Below are 21,994 nucleotides of genomic sequence, written 5' to 3' on the forward strand. Positions count from 1 at the left end.
TCTTCACCAAAATTTGAGTTTTGCCAGTGTTCTTAATATTCATCATACAAGTGGGTATAAAATAGTATGTTACTGTTGTTTTAATTTGTGTTTTCCTGATGGCTAATGATGTTGAGCACACTCTCATGTACCTACTGGATGTGTATATATCATCTTTTGGGACATTTTTCTACTCAAATATTTTGACTATTTTAAAAAATTGTGTACACTTCCTTTTTTAGAATAGTTTTAGGTTCACAGTAAAATTCAAAGGAATGCATAGAGTTCCCATATTTTTCCTACCCCCACACAAGGAAAACTTCCCTCACCATCAACATTCTGAATCACAGTACTACACTTATTACAATGATGAACTAACACTGACACATCATTATCACACAAATTTCACAGTTTACATTAGAAATCATTCTTAGTGTTGTATATCCTAAAGCCTTTGACAAATATACAATAATATGGATCTCTCAGGATAGTATCATACAAAGTATTCTCACTGTCCTAAAAATCCTCTGTGCCTCACCTATTCATCTCTTCTTCCTAAACCCCTTCCAACCCCTCATATTTTCACTGCCTTTTTAGTTTTGCCTTTTCCAGGATGTCATACACTTGGAATAATACAGTGTGTAATCATGTCAGATCAATTTATTTCATTTAGTAATATGCATTTAACTGTCCTCCATGTCTTCTGTGACCTGATAGCTCATTTATTTTTAACTCTAAATAATATTCCTTTGTCTGGATGTACCACAATTTATTTAGGCCTTCATCTTTTAAAGAACATATTGGTTAGCTCAAAGTCTAACAATTATGAATAAAACTGCAGTAAACATCCGTGTGCAGGTTTTTGTGTGGACGTGAGTTTTCAACTACTTTGGGTAAATGCCAAAAATGCAATTGCTGGACTGGATAGTAAGAGTATGTTTAATTGTGTAAGAAAGTGCCAAACTGCCTTCCAAAGTGGCTTTACTATTTTTGCATTCCCAGCAAAAAATGAATGACAGTCCCTTTTGCTCCACATTCTCATCAACATTTGGTGGTGTCAGTGTTCTGGATTTTGGCCATTCTAATTGTGTAGCGGTATCTGTTGTTTTAATTTGCAATTCCCTAATGACATATTTTCACATGGTTATTTGCCATCTGTATATCTTTCTTGATGAGGTGTATGTTCAGATCTCTTGCCCATTTTAAAATCAGGTTATTTTCTTATTGTTGAATTTTAGTGGTTCTTTTTATATTTTTATGTCATTTATTTATCTGATATGTTTCTTTCATAAAATTTTTTAACCAGTCTGTAGCTTATCTTTTCATTCCCTTGATAGTGCCTTTTGCAGAGCAGAAATATTTAATTGTAATAAAGTCTAACTTATCAATTCTTTAGTTCATGGATTATGCCTTTGGAGTTGTATCTAAAATGTTATCACCAAATCCAATAACATCTATATTTTCTCTGTTATCTTCTCAGAATATTGTAGGCATGTGTTTTCTATTTAGTTCTATACTTCATTTTGAGTTAATGTTTGTGAAAGGTGTTAGGTCTGTGTCTAGTGTGTCTAGATTTCTTTTTAGCATGTTTATGTCCAGTGGTTCCAGTATCATTTATCCATTGAAATGCCTTTGCTCCTTTGTCAAAGGCCAGTTGATTATGTAGGCCTATTTCTGGGCTCTGTATTCTGGCTCACTGATCTTGTCTATCCTTTCAATAACACCACATTGTCTTGACTAGGGCAGCTTTATAGTAAGTCTTAAATTTGGGTATTGTCAATTCTCAGATTTTGTTCTCCTTCAATATTATGTCAGTTATTCTGAGTCTTCTGCTTTTCTGTATAAGGTCTGGAATCAGTTTGTCTATAAGCAAGATATAATCTCCTGAGATTTTGAATGTAATTACATTGAATCTTCAGAACAAGTGGGAAAGAACCAACATCTTGAGAATTATGAGTATTCCTTTCCAGAAACATAAAAGATGTTTCCATTTATTTTGTTTTTCTTCAATTTCTTTCACCAGAATCTTATAGATTTCCTCATATAGATCTTGTACCTATGTTATGAGATTTATTAAGTATTTCCTTTTTTGGTACTAATTTAAATGATATTATCTTTTAAATTTCAAATTCTAATTGTGCATTGCTGATATATATGAAAACAATTAACTTTTGTATATTAATCTTGTATCTGGCAACCTTGTTTATTAGTAAGGAACTAATAATTGCTGATTAGTTCTATGAACATTTTTGGTCAACTTTTAGGATTTTCTACATGGACAATCATATCGTCTGTGGACAAATGTAGTTTCATTTATTTCTTCTCAAACTGTATATCTTTATTTTCTTTTCTTTCCCATCACATTAGCTAGTGCTGCCAGTATGATGCCAAAAAGCAGTTGTCAGAATGAACATCTCTGCCTTGTTCCCAGTCCTACCAGGTCTTAAATTGGGGTTTATATTGTTTTATTATTTAAAATAATTATATATCCATAATCTTTTAAAACTATAATAAATATATGGAGTAATTTTATTTTGTAAAAAACTGCCAAACTGTCTTCCAAAGAGGCCATAAACTTTCTTTTAAGTGATTTCTTCACTGCATTTGAAAAGTTTTCATGTTTAACTTCATTGTTCAGTTCAAAATATTTTTTTTAATTTCCCGTTATTTATTTTCTGACCTATGGTTATTTTGAAAAGTGTTAATTTCTCAATGTTTAGATCAGTATGGCTAAATATGAGAGATAAATTGAGTTCTAAAATATAAAGTCACAGAGGCAGTAGAGGGGATCAGAAACACATAGAGCATTGTCAGAATTTTGACTTTTACTCTAAGTGCAGTTTGAAATCACTAGCGGGTTTTGAGCAGAAGAGAAATATGATTTGACCAAATTAAAAGATCACTCAAGCTTCTGTGTGAAGAACAGTCTTTATGGATACCAGTTACAAGAGTAATCTTCAATCTTGACTGCATTCTGAAATTATCTGCAATGGGATGCTTCAAAAATACTGATGCTAACTGCTACGTCTCCAACACATACACATACACATGCACATACACACACAGACACGTGATTCATGCATGTAATTCTCATTTAATTGATCTGAAGTTTGGGTTAGATATTGGGATTTTTTTAACCACCCTCACCACACCTCCAGCCCAAGATGTCAGCTGTTACGATAGCCAGCAATTATGGTGGCTTGGACTGAAGTGGTAGTCTTAGAAGACGTCAGTCTCTTAATATTTTGAATATATTTTTAAAGGAGAGTCAACAATAGTTTCTGATTGACTGACTGTAGAATGCGAGAGATAATTTTAAGAAGACTAGAAGAGCCGGGCGCGGTGGCTCAAGCCTGTAATCCCAGCACTTTGGGAGGCCGAGACGGGTGGATCACGAGGTCAGGAGATCGAGACCATCCTGGCGAACACGGTGAAACCCCGTCTCTACTAAAAAATACAAAAAACTAGCCGGGCAAGGTGGCGGGCGCCTGTGGTCCCAGCTACTCGGGAGGCTGAGGCAGGAGAATGGCGTAAGCCCGGGAGGCGGAGCTTGCAGTGAGCCGAGATCGCGCCACTGCACTCCAGCCTGGGCGACAGAGCGAGACTCCGTCTCAAAAAAAAAAAAAAAAAAAAAAAAGAAGACTAGAAGAGTCAAGGACTACCTAAAATTTGGGGCAAGCTAACTTCTGTAGAACTACAAGATAAATCAGTGGTCGTGAGGAGATGTAGGGTGGCAGAGGTAAGATGTAGTATACACAATAGCACAGAATTAAGTGTCTGAGGTAATTGTGAGAGTAGGTGATGGATTAAGGTGGAGAACCAAAAATACTGGGGGAGAAAAATTCAAGGAATAGAGGTCAGGTGCTGAACGCCTCACCTATGTAGGATATTGAACTAACAAAGAATCAGGACAAAAGTTGGACAAAGTGAGCAAAGAGATAAATTTTAAAGAATAAGGAATGTGACCAAAGAATCCACAGGAGGCTATAGGAAAGATGGGTAACAGGCAATATGATGTAATGGGAATCACATTTGATAGATTTCCAGAAGAGAAAGGTAAAATAAAGAAGCATCAATGGCAAATAAAAAGGGCACTTACCCACCTCACTTAGTACAACAGATATGAAGAGAAAACAGCATCATGTATTAAATAATTATATAGGATATCATCCTATTATCCCTTTAATTACAGATTAAGGGGAATGAACATTTAAATTTGATATTGTCAAATAACCCTGCAAAGAAACAGTCTACCAATGTACACTCTTACCAATAGTGTTCCCTATCCATCCAGTTACACCAGAGACCTGACAGTTAATACTCTTCTCCCATCCTTCACATTTTACATCCTAAACATCTATCCAATCCCTGCACACTACGAGAGCTCTAATATGCATATTATCTCTTACCAAAACAAACATGAGAGCCTCCCATGCGGACACTTTGTATTCATTGTAGATCCTTCTAAACCTTTTTATTTCAGCCAGTGATATTTTTTAAAATTCTACAATTATAGTTACGTATCTCAAAAGCTTAATTATTTTAAATACTAGGATACGAAATTCTCCTAGTATAAAGACAAAATTTCTCAGTGGGGTTTCCCAAGGTTGGCCCCTATCTACAGCTTCAACCTCATCTCCCACAATGTACTTCCATGCCCTCCGTGCTTAGTCATATTGGTCTTCAGTTACCTTCATCTACCACAGGCCTACAAAAACTTTGCGTCAGAAATCTCTCATTTAGGTATTGGCCTATTTTCTTAACCTATATCCACTTACCCTTCTTTCAGACTTCAGCTTGATTTACTCTTTGTTAAAGACTTCCCTGTCAAATCTTCCTATAATTTACACTCTTAGCAACATTTCTTCGTCTTTGTAGAATTATCTCAGTAATAATTTTATATACATTTGTGTGGTTATTTGATCAATGCCCACCTGCCTGCCCATTATCAAATTTTCATGAGGATAAAGCTCATGAAAATTTGTTCATAACTGTATCCCCAGTTTCTACTTGTACTTTGCATATGTAAGAACTCAATAAATATTTGAAAGACTAAACCAGATGTAAGAGTACCTCCACAAATTTTCAATGCCACTGTGTCGTCAATGGCCTTACACTATAATTCTTAAACTAGAGTCATCCATTAGATATAAATGCTAGTAGTATTCACAAATACAAACATTTCTCAAAACAATAAATATTTCAATGTAATAACCCGTCTTTCTTAAAGAAATTCTCTAAATGTTGTAATAACCCGTCTTTCTTAAAGAAATTCTCTAAATGTCATAGATTAGATCTCAACCCCTTGCATATAAAAATTACTTCATTTCGGCCGGGCGCGGTGGCTCAAGCCTGTAATCCCAGCACTTTGGGAGGCCGAGGCGGGTGGATCACGAGGTCAGGAGATCGAGACCATCCTGGCTAACATGGTGAAACCCCGTCTCTACTAAAAATACAAAAAACTAGCCGGGCGTGGTGGCGGGCGCCTGTAGTCCCAGCTACTCGGAGGCTGAGGCAGGAGAATGGCGTGAACCTGGGAGGCGGAGCTTGCAGTGAGCCGAGATCGCGCCACTGCACTCCAGCCTGGGTGACACAGCGCGAGACTCCGTCTCAAAAAAAAAAAAAAAAAAAAAAATTACTTCATTTCTAAACTTCAATTAATTTTACAATCAACCAGTATTCTTAATTCCGTCTTAATACACATACTAAAATTTAAAATCATATTAAAATACATTATCATGTTGCAAATATATAACTTTTCCTCTATTATAATCTCCAAGTTGTAGGTTGAAATTCAAAGTGTATGTGATGGTGCACTGTAACTGTTAGCTACAGATAGTTCTTATAAAGGTTAATACCCTTTAATTACTAATCACAGATAAAGAGTCTGAGGTCATTAAATAAATTAATTTAAAACTATAAATAAAAATGTGACACATACACATTTGAAGGTATCATTAACATTAGAAAATCACTATAAGTGAAAATTTTAGAAAACAATACAACAGTCATCCCTTTCCGGTGGTAACTTCTTTCTTTCCTTATCAGTTATTAAATAGCTGTGGCTATTTTCAGATTTTCCTTTACCCACTGCTTCTTCCCCACTGGTTTTGCTTTAATCTTCTCTCATGATTTTAGAATTAATAAATGCATGCTGATGACTTAAAACATTTTATGCACATCACTGGCTTCCATCTAAATACTTTCAAAAAACCACCTCTTTTGACGGTAAATCTACCCCTAGGCACTAAGCTTTGAAAGCAGGAATTGAGGGCTGTTCTCTCTTATACTCTAGCACCCAGCCTTGTGCCTGGTATTTGACAGGCCTCATAACCAAACTGAATTTAACGATCAAGAACAGAAAAAGATTTGCCTTATATTGTTTTTAGTAAACATATATGGTAACTACAATCACTTTCTGTATAATTAGAGATAAACCTGAAATGTGATAAGCCATTCAAAAATACTCAATTTGAATCATGGTAGAAGGAATGTGTATGTATAATATTTATATATGTCTTCAAACACTAAGGATTTTTTTCCAAAGTGCATTTTTAAGACTGAGTACCCTAACAGTAACACAATCATCTAGATTTAGTCAAGTCAAATTAATCTACTATGTTATATATTTATGAAGATATAAAATATAAAACTTGGCTTATGGAGAGATATTCATGGTCCTAAACTATTTTGCAATTTAAAAAATACTCTATTTCTATGCATCATCATATTTAAAAAGTATTTGTTTTTATAAACAAGCAGAAAAATCATAATCACAGGCATACAATGATTTAGATATGTCTAGAAATTATTAGTTTGCTCATATAATTAGAGGTTTCAAAGAGTGTACGTTAGTATTGATATAGTCAAGAAACCCTTCTTCAATAACTATGTTGTCTATAGAAATATATGTGACAAAAATATCATGCTCTTTAAAAACAGACAGGTACTTTGGTGGAAGTACTGAAAGGAAAATCAATTCTCAAAAAATTTCAGAAGAACAGAATATAATCCTGGGTAAATATGAAATGCAGGACAAGTCTTATATTAATGCCAAAGAACAACAGACTGTCATTTTGGTGGAATGCCCCATACAGGGAACAACTTTCAGACTGCAGTTAATGGTAGTGGCTGGATCAAACTGGCTACCCAATGTCTATAAATTATTTAATATAGTTTCCTCATATGCAATCATTTACCTTTAATTATGTGTCAAAAATAGTAATTATTTTCATTCACAGGAAGAAAATTCTTATCATTTTCTCACTATTAAAAAGGAAAAAAATCTGATTCCCCAAACAGCTTTTTCATCCAAGCTGTTTAAATTTCAACCCAATTCTTACCTCTGGGTGAGAAATGTCTCAAGCAATATTCCCTCCCAGAATATGAAATTATAAACATCATCTAAGGGGATGAAAGAAGCAATGAAATATGAAGAAAAAATATGACAATGACAAATATAATGCCAGTAAGTAATTTAACCTTATTGTAAATCATTTTTCTTTCCCCATCTAAAAGAAAAAAAGGAATTACTCTAAACTCTCCTGAAAGATAGAGAAAGATGCTAGCAAGATAATTGGTTTGTAAACATAGCACAGATACCGACTAAAAGTATTACTTCTGTGGTCCAATGACAAACACCCATTTCCACTAAAAGTTGATGTTATGGAAGATCTCTAAATAAAATTACTACTATTACTTCTTCTATTCCCAAGCCAAAGTAATGGCCCTTAAAATGGGACAGAGCTATAAGCCTTACGTGAGAAAATGTACTAAATCAAACTAAATTTCCTAGACCCCTTAGGAAATATTAGGAAGACTGATCTTTAAATATCTGCATATAATTCCATGATATCTACCATTTTATTCCTTTATTCCTTTAATGAAGCTTTAATATGTGTGTAAAGTGTACTGACAAAGTACTTATATCCCATGGCCTAGATAGGAAACATACACACACACACACACACACACACACACACACACACACACACACTCCTAAAAATTTCTGAGAGGTAATGAGTTCTGCAAGAGGAATGAGTCTGGGTTCAAATTCTGGCTCCTTCAATTTTGTGCCATATGCCCAAATTACTTTACCTCTTTCATTCAATTTTATTCACCCAACATTTACTGATCCCTTCTAGAAAAGATGACACTGAAGCTGAGGGCTGAAGAGCAAGGAACAGCAAGATATGGAAGAGCCCATGTAAGAAGGAGCCCAGATAAGCATCAGGTCCAAGCCCGGAAAGTTTTAGGGATGGAAAGACGGTTGGTCAGAAACTTTGCAAGCAAGGATGAAAGAGGTTAGACATATGGTTAATGAGTCAGAGGAAGATCACAAAGGTATTTGCAAGAGAAGTTAGGAGTAAGGAATTTGTCATTTATTCTAAGTAAAATAGCAAGCCTTTGGAGAGAAAGGTCACAACTTGGTTCATCTTGGTGATCTGTGGAAAATGGATTTTTAAAGAAAGTGAAAAAAAGGAAATCAGTAGTTCAGATGAGAGGTAAGGAGGGTATCAGGGGAGAAACAAAATTGGACAGATTCCAAGGATATAGCTGTAATAGGAATTTTTTTTTTTATGAGGACTTAATATATTTGTGTTTTGGTGCCTCTTTTTTTTTAAATTTATTTCTTTTTGATTAGATGCAAGTGTGAGAGAGAAAATTTTTCCATGAATTCCAGATTTGTAGTTCAAATAACTAAAGATGATGCTACTGTTCTTTACTCAGATAGAAAGACTAGTGGACGAATTAGTTCAGTGGAGGATTGTGGTGAGAAATCCAGGAATCTCCAGCCTGGCCAACATGGTGAAATCCCATATCCATTAAAAATACAAAAACTAGCCAGCTGTGGTGGTGCGTGCCTGTAGTCCCAGCTACTCGGTAGGCTGAGGCATGAGAATCGCTTGAACCTGGGACGGGGAGGATGCAGTGAGCTGAGATCGTGCCACTGCACTCCAGTCTATGAGACAGAGTGAGACCCTGTCTCAAAAAAAAAAAAAAAAAAAAAGGAAGGAAGGAAGATCAAGATCCAGATATCACCTTTGGATATGTTAAATTTGAGTTATTATTTACATATTGAAGTGGCTAAGTCAAGTGTTTGACTGAAGTATAAAGCTGAAGTTTAGGGGAGACATCAAAACCAGAGACGAAAGTATGACAGTTATCAAATAGATGGTTATTTAAGGAAAGAGATGATAACTACCTAGGAACAGAGGGGAAAATAGTAGAAACAAGGCATTCCAATACTATGTCCTATAATATGTCAATATGTAGACATTGAAAAGAAGAAGACATAGCTGCCTAGGAGAGTTAAAAGGAGTGGCCAATGAAGCAGGGGGGGGAATAAAATGATGTTGAGTAACTTAAGCCTAGGAGGAAAAACTTTTCAAGAAAGGATAGTCAATTGAAGCAAATGCTGCAGACGAGTCAAGTACAAATTACAGATGTGGCAACACAGAGCAGTCTCATTGAACTGACAGCAAGCGATGTCCAGGTGGAGTGGATTAAGGGGAGATCAGAAAATGAAAAACCTTTATTGACAACTCTTTCATTAGGCGTTGAGGGTGAGGAGCAAAATGGAGTGGCACCTGGAGAGGAAAACGTAGACAGGTTTCGTTTATTTGTTTGTCTTTAAGATGCACTATATGCAAGTATGCAGATGGAAATAATCACATAAAAGCAAAAATTAGTGTTTCAGGAGAGAGAAGGTTATTACACAAGGGAAACTTTTGAAAAGACTAGAGGAAATGGGATCCAGATCACAAGTGAAGGTGTTGGCCTTTGACAGGAGCAAGGCCTTTCCAGCCATCATAAGAAGCCATTGAAATTAGGGTTTATTCCCAGTTCACTGCATATCTGAACACATCAGAACAGCTGTCACCAAATAACATCTTGCACATCAAGAAAACACCAAGAACACTTACATTTTTAATTTTTAATTTAATTTTTTAAGAGATGTATTCTCACTGCATTGCCTAGGCTAGAGCGCAATGGCTATTCACAGGTGTGGACACTGCACACTGTAGCCTCAAACTCCTTGCGCCTCAAGTGGTACTCACACCTTAGCCTCCTGAGTAGCGGGGACTACAGGTGCCAGACACATTTTTTAAATGGAGTTTAGAATATCCTATATGGCATCTCCTTTTACCCAAAAAAAGAGAGAAAAAAGAAAAAGAAAATACAAAAACAAAAAACCCTCTCTGTAGACTATAAGAAAAGTATTTATTCAAAATTCACCAATTTATTAAATATGCATTGACTAAATTTTTAATAAAAGTAATTCTTTTTTTTTTTTTTTTTTTTTTTGAGACAGAGTCTCGCTTAGTCGCCCAGGCTGGAGTGCAATGGCTCGATCTGGGCTCACTGCAAGCTCCGCCTCCCGGGTTCACGCCATTCTCCTGCCTCAGTCTCCCGAGTAGCTGGGACTACAGGCACCCACCGCCTCGCCCGGCTAATTTTTTGCATTTTTAGTAGAGACGGGATTTCACCGTGTTAGCCAGGATGGTCTCGATCTCCTGACCTCGTGATCCGCCCGCCTCGGCCTCCCAAAGTACTGGGATTACAGGCGTGAGCCACCGCGCCCGGCCATAAAAGTAATTCTTTAGATAATTCCATGGGTACAAAACCTACAAAGGCATTAAAATAATAGACCACAATCAATATTTCTTCAATCAGTATCAGATATCATAGATGTGCCTGAGTAGGTACCATGATTCATTTACTTAAAAGAATCATAAATAAACTAAAACATCACAATGTTGTCTTTTTATAGGTACCGCACTATAGAAAGCTAATTGTCCAACTAAGAGCAACATTATACTATTTCATAATGTAAATAGTTCATTGGTGCTTATTCCACATTGTAACTATAAAACGTAAACATGAATAATCAAAGCTAATTAATTCAGTGGCACTGGACCTATGTCTGATGTTTGTTGCATATTGGTGATTTCACAAGCTAGATTGTCTGTTTAATTCTTAATCGCACTTAATTATTTGAATGAGTAATCTAGGAAATGTAACTTATTCAATTTCAAACAACAGCCTAGAAATTAGAAGATAGGGCCCCTCAGTAAAGTTACAGTCATGTTCATTGATGAAACTGGAAGAACTTCATAGTATTTGTATTAATCTATCAGAAACAATAATAAATTCTTAAAATATTTCTCCAAAAATTGTTTGAAATTTATTCTAATGGACTTAAGTCATGTTTGCTCTCAACCAAGGGTCTGCAAACCACAACACGAGGGTTAAATCCAGATGGCTGCCGGTCTTTGTAAATAAAATTTTACTGGAACACAGCCACATCAACACAGCCACACCCATGCATTCACATGTGGTCTACAGATGCCTTTGTATGACATCAGCAAAACTGAGTAGTTGTGACAAAAATTATGTAGCCCAGAAAGCTAAAAATATATGCTATCTGGCCTTTTACAACAAAATGTTTCCTTACTTCTACTTGATTTTCAAAAGAGGCAACACATTTTTTAGAAAGAACTTGTCAGAATGGGAGACTTTTTTCCCCAAAATAAAATAAACACAAATACCTTCAATGGAACGTATTTAGTACACATCACAGCAACCCGTAGAAATGCTAGATAAGAAATGGTATTAATTTTCTTCTAAATGTAACAAGCTGATATATGAGAAATCAGAAATACTATAACTAAATGTCAATGTATATCTTCCAGAAGAGATGACTTACCAAAAAAAAAAAATCAAAAAACCTAGGGACAGCTATTTTATTATAGTACATTGTGACATATATCCCAAATAATTAGAATGAGCAATAACAAAAAAAAAGCCAATGTGCTTATAAACAATAATCTATTATCTGTAAATCTATTAGTCTTCTTAAGTTGTAGAAAACAAATATAATTACAAAATACGTATTCAAAACATGTAAACTACTAATTTTCCACTTGTAAAAGCCTGATTCAAAAAGCAATTTACTTTATGGTTTACTTAAGCTTTGCAACTACATTAAAATATGATAGTATATACACAACAGCTTGTTAACAAGATTATCATAACATTAAAATCATAATGTGGCACTTCAATTATGGATACTTAAAATTAAAGCTAATCCTCACAGTACCAATTTTTATCTCCTAAATAATTTTAGCTATTAGCTGCTCATTCAAAGTCTGTATCTAAAATGATAAGCATTCTAGAGTAACAACTTAGCTCTGCACTTTTCTTTGGTAGCAAAACAAAAGCTGCATCCCTTCTTTCCTAGTCTTTAATACACAATCTTTTGATACTAAGGGGAAGATGCAATATTTTCCTAACCTTGCTTGGTTCGGTGCTTCTTACTCACGTTGCTGTTGTCAATGCTCTTGTTTCAAATAGATACATTCTGCATATCAAGGGTACATATTTTCTTTTTTGGTCTTATCATCCCAAATATATCAAACTGTTACTTGCAATATTAATTTGATTTTTTTCTGCAAATACTGTGTTTGAACAAATGTCACCTAGTACATAGTAGGCATCAGGTGGAACAAACCAATGCTTAGATTAATGAGTATTATAATGCATTTCATAAATAAATAATTAATAACTTAATTAATCGTGTTAAGCTATTAACTGATTTCATTTGTTCTACTGTTTCACCAGATTTGTACTTGATAATTATGTAATCAATATTTCTCACATTCGAATTCTAATTCAAGTTTAAAGTGAAGAAAAAGATTCTAAAGTGACAGAATTCTGTTATTTATAAATGCCAGTTAATAACAAATCCATAAATAATCCAGAAGCATTGTTGCCGACTATATGGTTGATTTTACTAAACACTGGCAACAGCTAATATAATAGTTTTCTTCTATTTCCCCTATTAAATTATATTTGGACCATCTAAAACGGAGTGTCAAATCTTGCTTTCACTCACTCCTGAAGTGGGTGAATGGAAGTAATAGTCCTAATTTACATGGCAAACAGATAATACCAAATGTATGTATCCATGTGTGTCCATGTGTATATATGTGTATCAAGACATATACATACATTCATATTACAAAATGCACATGAAATTAATTATATAAATTACCAAATGTGTGTATCCATGTGTGTGAATGTGTATATATGTATATAAAGACATACATTCATATTACTCAATGTACATGAAATTAATTACATAAATTACAAAATTACGTAAATTCACTACATATATTTTCTGACCTGTATTTCAATGATATTTATTAGGACAGGTGCATGATTATCTAAAGTAATGTTGCACTTTTGTCTTTTGATTTCAAAATATCTGAAAGTACTCATCCTGATTGACTTATTCATGTGTTAGGTGGCATAAACCAAATCAAGGAACCTGCTCTGGGCATGGTAAAATATGTGTTTTTCTATAATAGAAATGATAAAGATAACGGATTCTCTGTGCATAGAAGACAAGAGTATACTCTTCTCTGCTGATTTGGGGAGTGAGGCTTTCAGGAGGTTCCTGCTGATCTATTTAGTGATAAAAAAAACTTGGAAAAACATAATTAAGATAGAATTTTACAAACGATGACAATAGAAAAGAGCTGAAACATTGCTTCTGAATCCAATCTCACTGCTCAAAACTTTTCACATAGTTAAAATATGCCCTTCTACATGGGCATTTCTGATTATAAAGGAATTTGTTTTTGAACACTTTGAAAACAAAAAAAAGTTACAAATGTTAAATCATCTATTATTACTTGCATCATTACATAACATTTTCAGAATGTTTAAAAAATTATTTACTTTCCATACTATTAAACAACCTGCTAATTTCACTTGAAGTATTTTGTTAATACTTTCTCATTTTATTTTATTTGATATTCTTCTTCAATGCCACTTCGATTTTTCCCTAAGAGCTTTATATTTCCTTTGTAAACTAATCAATTCGCTAATCTCAAATACTTAGGGTGCCTTCTCCTTCCCCTCTTCCATTTTTAACTATTTTAAAAGAATTTCATAGAACTTCCTTGTATCTTTGTAATCCTAATGAATACACCTTAAGGGCAAGGGAACTCCAAACTCCAAATGCTGTCATGGTGCAAGTTTTCCTTGACTGTAAAGGGGAGATTTTATAGAGAAATATATACATACATGTAGTATCTATATAATACATACCACATACAGAAATATGCATATACATGCACACACACAAATCTCTAAGAATAAGATAAAGTAGAATAATTATCATATTCTTATCTTTAAATCTTATTCAGGCGAACAAAATTACTCGGTTCATCGTTTACTAATCACGGCTTACTTGGAGTCATGGTTTGTGTAGAAGTATCAGTTAAAGTATCAGTGTAATTCAACCATTATATTTAGCAACAGATGCAATATTAACATAACCCAAATCATAAACAGTTAAAATAATACCTAGGTTCCAGTAGGAACACAACCCTTAGGTCAGATGGTAGTCAGCACCAGTACTACTGAACACTAACAGAGGAGTGAAATTAAAGACATACATTAGACTATTACACACAGATAGGACATACCTGAAAAGCTGAAAAATTACTTCTTTTAAATGTCTTGGAATCTCTTTTCAGACCTCAGCCTTTCAATAAAAAGTTAGATTGCTATTTATATTGCTTCTACCTCTAAAAGTCCTTGAGTTGAAGGTAAAGAAACAACGACATTAAAGCAATTTTAACCTTTTGACTCAAACAATATTTAGCAATATTAGACCTCTTAAAAGCTACTTTCCAAGTTTACATGGTTATACTTTCATATTTAACTCTGTATAAATGGCTGTTTATGATGCACCCACAAATAGTATTACACACACCAGTAAAAAAGCCAGCACAGATAAACTGTGCAACTCAACATCACCATCTAGTGACAAAATTCTTAACACGTGATGAAGCCAAACGAAAAAGAATACATTTCAGAGACATTATGTACTGGTAGTTCATCTTTATGGTACTAATGCAAATACACGGATCTCACTAAATAAACTTGGCTCTGCAAATAAAATCATGCCTAACTGGCAATGTTAGCACTCCAAAAACAATTTGTATTCTTGCCATAGAGGTACACTCATATATCTATGAACAATCTATATTTTATGCATATTAATTAAGACACTGTAAAAAACTCCCAAAAGCATTTTTACTTTTTTTATTGAGTATATTCTATATGTACCTCTTCTTTTCCAGAATCTGACGTCGCCTTTTCTCAAGTTATTCAATTCAAACACCTTTCAATTGCATGTATCCATTACCCATAGCCCTCTACTGCCTGTGAGACTGAAAAGGGACAAAAAGGCAACACATGGGAGGCCAAGGAGGGCAGATCACCTGAGGTCAGGAGTTCAAGACCAGCCTTACCAACATGGTGAAACCCCGTCTCTAATAAAAATACACAAATTAGCCAGGCATGGTGGCGCATGCCTATAATCCCAGCTTCTTGGGAGGCTGAGGCAGGAGAACCGCTTCAACCTGGGAGGCGGAGGTTGCGGTGAGCCAAGACTGCAACAATGCACTCCAGCCTGGACAACAAGACTGAAACTCCATCTCAAAACAAACAAAAAAGAAAAACTACAACACAATGTTAAAAGTGGCCCCATCTTTCCTCTTGTTGTTCAGGATTTACCACAGGAGCTAAAACAGGTACGAAAAATGATAGTATAGAAATCAAGTCACCTTGGCATGATTACAGAGTTGAATCAGCCAAGATAAACAAAAAATATGATGAAAAGAAGTTGAGAATTTTACCTCTAAATTCATTATCATAATATAAACCAGAGATTTGACCTAGAGATGATGCACTTTTTTTCCTGTCCTTAAAATGTCTTTTCTTTGATTATCATTTCCAGAAATCCTGTATAAGATTTCCACACTCACGGCACTACAATGGACTATGAAGAAGTTGGAGAAGATATACTGCTTCTAGTGTTCTATATGCTAAGACTGCAGTGAACTTTTCCATTGAATTCCATTATTTATGTATTACACATGTAATTCTTGTAAGCACATACATCATTAAAAGGAAATAATGTATACAAACATATTTTATACCTTATTTTTATTATTTTTCATAAATTACAAAGCATTCTCTCCTATATATCCTAGTTCCTCATATAAATCTTAAGAGATTTTAAATCCTATTTCACAAAAAAGTAAGAGTAAAATAATTAATTTGCCTAAAATTACAGTTGGAGTCTCAAATTTGATTCTTACTGTTGATTCTAGTATTCATTTCATAGTTTTAGTTTTCTCCATTTTTCCTTCTCTATTTTTCTAATTATTCATAATATATTCCCATTACAGAAAATATAGAATGGAAAAGCATAAGCCTCAAAAAATTATCTGTACGCCAACCAGCCAGATGTAACAGCCACATTTCATTCCTATTTTTTTCTCTGAATTTTTTATATTCAGTTGAGATAATATTCCACAAGCAATTTTGTTTCTCTCTCCATATATATACACACACAGATTTATTTTAAATATATGTAAATCTGTGTATATATCTGTAAATATAAATATATTATATATCTGTATATATACAGTTTATATAATTTATAAATTTATAAATATTTTAATATTATAAAGATGAATATATAAATAATAAATATACATTTATATGTAATATATAAATTTGTATATACTTCTGTTATATATGTATATAATTTCCTTGTCTATTGCCTCAATGGTAGACAACTAGTTTCTGTTAAATTTGTTCATGGTTATATTTGATAATATGAGTATCACATTCATATTATTCATAATTTCTATGGCTTCTGTATACTATATTCCTAGAAGGTAAATTAATACAAAAAGGTATGTTTGTTTTAAGGTTCTTAGTACTTAGTGACACAATCCTTTCCTTAAATGCAGCAGTAATTTTCAGTCCTCTGAGAATGTGAGAATGGCTCTCTCACCATTCCATCTCTAGCCATCTGTGAGAATGGCTGTCTCACTATTCCATCTCTAGCACTCAAAAACTTCCTTCCCACCAAACTGCATTAGCAGCAATAAGCAAGAGATTGGTGTATTTTTTATGAAATTTACACTTTTTGTTTGCCATTAGAGTTGAATATTTTCAAGGGTTTCTTAATCATACTTTGCCAATTATCTATTGAGCTCCCAATTTTTAAAATCTGTCATACATATGGCAATACAGTACATTGACGTCTTTTAATTTTGTGATTTTCCCCATTTGCATAAGCTTTATAAGTTTGTTTTTAATTGGCACATAATAGTTGCACATATTTATTGGATACAGTGTGATGTTTCAATACATATTAGATTGCGTAATGATCAAATCAAGGTAATTAGCATATCTATCACCTCAAACACTTATCTTTTTTTTTTTTTGGAGTCTTGCTCTGTCACCCAGGCTGGAGTGCAGTGACGCGATCTCGGCTCACTGCAAGCTCCACCTCCCCGGTACGCGTCATTCTCCTGCCTCAGCCTCCCCGAATAGCTGGGACTATAGATGCCCGCCACCATACCCAGCTAATTTTTTGTATATTTGGTAGAGACGGAGTTTCACCGTGTTAGCCAGGATAGTCTCCATCTCCTGTGACAACACTCCAAATTCTCTCCCGTTATTTTAAAGTATACAATATATTACCATTGACTATAGTCACCCTACTGTACTACAGAACACCAACTTCTCATTTCCACTCCACACCACTCTCCCAAGCCTCTGGTAACCACTATTCTACCCTCTACTTCTACGAGACGACCGTCTTTAAATTCCACATATGAATGAGATCATGCAGTGCTTGCCCGTCTGTGATTAGCTTATATTCACTTAACGTAACATCTTCTAGGTTGGTCCACGTTGTTGCAAATGACGGAAGCTTTTTTTTTTTCTTCTTTTCTTTTTTTTCTTTTTTTTTTATTTTTTATTATTATTATACTTTAAGTTCTAGGGTACATGTGCATAACATGCAGGTTTGTTACATATGTATTTTTTTTAATGGAATCAAAGCTTAGTGATTTCTTAACCTACTTGTTAGTGTATCATCTGTTCCCCAATCTCAATCTCAAAGAGTCACTTCTATATTCCACTGGACTTTGGCTGTTTCATTTATTTCCTTTTAGCTCTTTAAAAACGCATGAAATTTCCTTTGGGCCATGTGAACTGAGACTATAAAGTCTTTTTTTTTTTTTTTTTTGGTCCAAACAGCAAAAACAAACAAACAAGCAAACAAAAAACCCAAAAAATCTTTATACCATCTACTGGGGGATTAAACATGTCCTGAATTACTTGCGGTACTTTATCATACAATAACTTCATCAGACCTTTATAGTGTCTATTATCAATTACAGACACTATTTGTTTTAAGTAACACTTAGAGTAACTTAAGAATTTCCACCTTCATTTTGAATATGATCACATTAAAAGATGTCAAATTCTTAGGGAAGTTTTGTTGTTGATTCTGTTGGACTTTCTATGTATAAATCATGTCTTTAGAAAATAAGAGCTACCTTGTCCCCTCTATTACCAAATCATATATTTTAGTTTTGGTTTTACATCTATTACCAGGTTATGGATCTACCTTTTACTGTTGGTTTTCTAAGAAAGTAAGTGTGTCTCTGTGTGATGTGTGTGAACATGGTTTAGCTTCACTCTGGCCTCTCCATTGTTGAGAACTCTGTTAAGTGAGAGGCAGTCAAGTATCACATTAGCAACACAAAAACATCCCTTTAGGGCACCACAGACCAAACCACAGCCACTAACCACATATAAGTGTTTAAATTTAAATTAATAAAAATTAAGTGAAATTAAACGTTCAGTTCTTCAGTTACACTCATCGCATTTCAGGTACTCAGTGGCCATATGTGGCTGATGACTCTCCCACTAAATGGAGCAGATGGAGAACATTTCTCTCATCACAGAAAGGTCTTCTGGGCAGCACTGGTCTAGCTGTCTCTAAGAGCCACAGAACAATGGCCAGGAATTCCATTCCTCTATCCTTTTCTTTTTAGGCACATTATATTTCAGTATAGTCTTACTGTGTTAGAAAAGGTTATTCAGAATTTTAAATCCCAAAATATGTTTTTTCTGGCACATATTTTCCTAAGCCCTGTATTTTCTTAGACATCTGGCTGGACTCTCCTTCTTTCTTATCCCAATGCACTATTCTTGGAAATCATATGCCTTCCCTTGGCTACAACAAGCATCAAAATACTAACAAGTCTTAAATGTGCACATCAACTCTCAGTCTTTTCCTTGAGTTTTTGTATTATATTTTCCCTCTGCCTATTGCACATTTACACGAGTTAACCTTAGCTATCTTGCAGTCACTTGAAAACCCAAATCTTCACTAATCCTCTTTTTTTTTCTCTCCCTACCTCAGTTAATGTATTTATTTAATGTTTTATTTAGCTAGTATATTCCAGAGAAGGTTGTAACCCCTCGTCCTTTTTACACACCAGGGCTACAGGCTCAGGGCATCCTTAAGACTGGGATCAGGAGGAAGCATGGGAGGGATCTAAAGTGATTTGTAAACTTGGATACTGACAACAGACCAGATTCAAGACTGCAGAGCAAAGACTGACCAAAAAGACAGACTGGATGAGGTGGCTAAGAATCCTCTCTTTTCTCTTCTAAGCTCATAGAAATAGTAAAACCCTGATAAATAAGGAGGTACCCAAGATGGTGAAAGGCCCCCCAACACTGCTGCCACAATAGGACAATCTTCAGATGTGGGTCCAGTTCTGTTCCAGTTCCTCCTGGCTAGACACACTCAGGACAAGAACACCACTGTGGGCACCTGGAGCCACTTAAGGGCTGCTAAAGAGATCAAGCTAATAAGAAAAAGGGATGCTCCCATAGCCAAGCTATGCCAGTCCAATGGACTAATAGAGAAGCTACCATGAAATGTTCTGGACCAGGGAAAAGACTGAAACACTCAGTCTCTGGGTCTTCACCTCAAGCATATTCCAAACACATTTTAAAAAGCACCTGACCCACCATATACTAAATTGTTGTATGCTATTAATTACTAAATTATTCCACTGTGTTTAATGAATCCAGACATTACCAACAATGTGTGTGTGTAAAATATATAACTTATGCAAACAAGTACATTTCATAACCATAAAATTAAATCCTCATTTAAATAATCCAAACTACTGCTTTGTCTCATAGTATGGGTGGTTGGGAGGTTATTCCAGTCAGGTAATACTTGTTTTTCTCATCACTTCATCTCTAGTTTTTTTAAAAAACAGGACATCCTGGTATGTTCTAAAATGGTATGTATTACAAAACTTGGCAGAATTTAATAATCTCTTCATATGAAGTTAATTCTTATAATTCAATTTGTTTTTTTCTTGAGGACAAATTTCCTACCCTGATTACATATCCTTTCCTTGTTCGTTGTATTTTCCTCTTTCACATCATTTTTCATTCACATTGCCTCTTTTCAGTTCTTTCTGTCTCTCTGGTCTTCAGTTCTTTTATTCAAAACATAAGAGGTGGCACCCTCTTTGTCTTCCTGTTTGTCTATGTATTTACTTCAAAATAAATAGATATAAAAATACAGAGTATAACTGCAGTTTTCCAAGTAAATATTGACATGCATGTTCACTGCATTTAAACTTATCATAATAAGCATTTACAAAAATATGTTAAATTTATAGCAGTGGTAACTTTAGGATAAACCACTATATATGGTGAAAATCAGAAATTCATTCATAATTTCTGCATTAGCCTTTTCCAAAACAAATATTTTACATCTTATTTTTAATTTACTAAAATTTTCAATAACTTCAACTTTCTGAGAATATCTGATTGCATTTTACATAGATACAAATTCTCTATTGTGTACTCAGTTTTATTTTTCCCTCTTTTTTTATTAGTAAAGACATTAACAATAAAATAGGCTCACTTGCTCCAGCTGGTAATTTCTCATACTAGTAATATATTATTCCTCTTTTTGTGACATCATAATCATCTATACAGAAGTACCATGTATCTTTGTGTAGAAGCTACTGTTTCCATTAAATTTAATTACCTCCCCCTGTGGTTTTAAATAGAAGTGGCTTCAAAATGAGGGCAGCTTCTATTAAATTTAATTACTTTCTCCTGCTGCTTGCATGGTAAAAGGAAGGTTACTAAATGAGAGCAGCTTCTAAACTAAAGTATATGGTAACTGTGTGCTGGCAATAACAAAATTGTATCTAAACTACCTTTCTAGGAAGCCTCTTAGGTTTATCCTTTTTCTCATTTTAATCTTTTTAGCCTTAACATCCTTGAAAAATGAGCATTAAGACAGAAGAAGGCATATTTTTAAAATCTATTTTAATTTTATAGGCTAAATAAATATAAATATACTGTTTCTTTACAAAGATATTGGAAATTATGCTACTCAAATATCCAAGCTCAGAACTTTTAAGACTACTATCATTTGTTGTTTTCTCACTCTAAGGATGATGAGTTTTATTTCCCACACATTTTTAATGTCTAGTAAAAAGCCTTTCTGGATTCTGATCAAATAGATTTGAAAAATGCTTCACTAAAAGTTATTTAAAAGGCATCAAATTTGGGACAATTTCATATAAATATTCAGAATTACTGATGTTAAGAAATGAAAAAAGAAACAAGTCAGGGTCATTATAGACCACTGTAGTTGAAAGGAAGTTAATTATATGCTTTGTAATAGTGCAAAAATGTAAATCACTAAAAATACTATAATATAATATAATCCTATAAAATGTTATAGAAGATGAAAATGTAAGTACCTCTCTTTAAATTAAATATGAATTAGGAGGAAATACTACTCAGTTAAAGCACCATTGTACAATTTTTTTTTATATATACAGGCAGAATTTAGATGAACAATATTTTCATTCAATCACACAGTTTAGTATAAATATAAAACAAGACACCCCTTAAGCATTTTAAGTAACAAATTAAACATTTACATTTTTTACTGTGCACTGAGGCTTAACATTTATGCAGCTTCAAAACCAAAGTACAGCCTCAAGGGAAGTCTCTCCACTGACAAATTAATACCTTAGAGAACAGAGCTGAATGGTGGCAATGAACTCATTTG

At 34.2% G+C, this 21,994-nt stretch overlaps 1 protein-coding gene across 5 annotated transcripts in view; it reads right to left on the minus strand.

Moving 5' to 3' along the window:
• Positions 1 to 21,994, minus strand: part of DPYD (dihydropyrimidine dehydrogenase) — an 869,249-nt gene that overhangs the window by 746,684 nt on the left and 100,571 nt on the right. The window lies entirely within an intron of this gene.

This window comes from Papio anubis, chromosome 1 (genome assembly GCF_008728515.1).
Source record: "Papio anubis isolate 15944 chromosome 1, Panubis1.0, whole genome shotgun sequence".
NCBI classification, from domain to species: domain Eukaryota; kingdom Metazoa; phylum Chordata; class Mammalia; order Primates; family Cercopithecidae; genus Papio; species Papio anubis.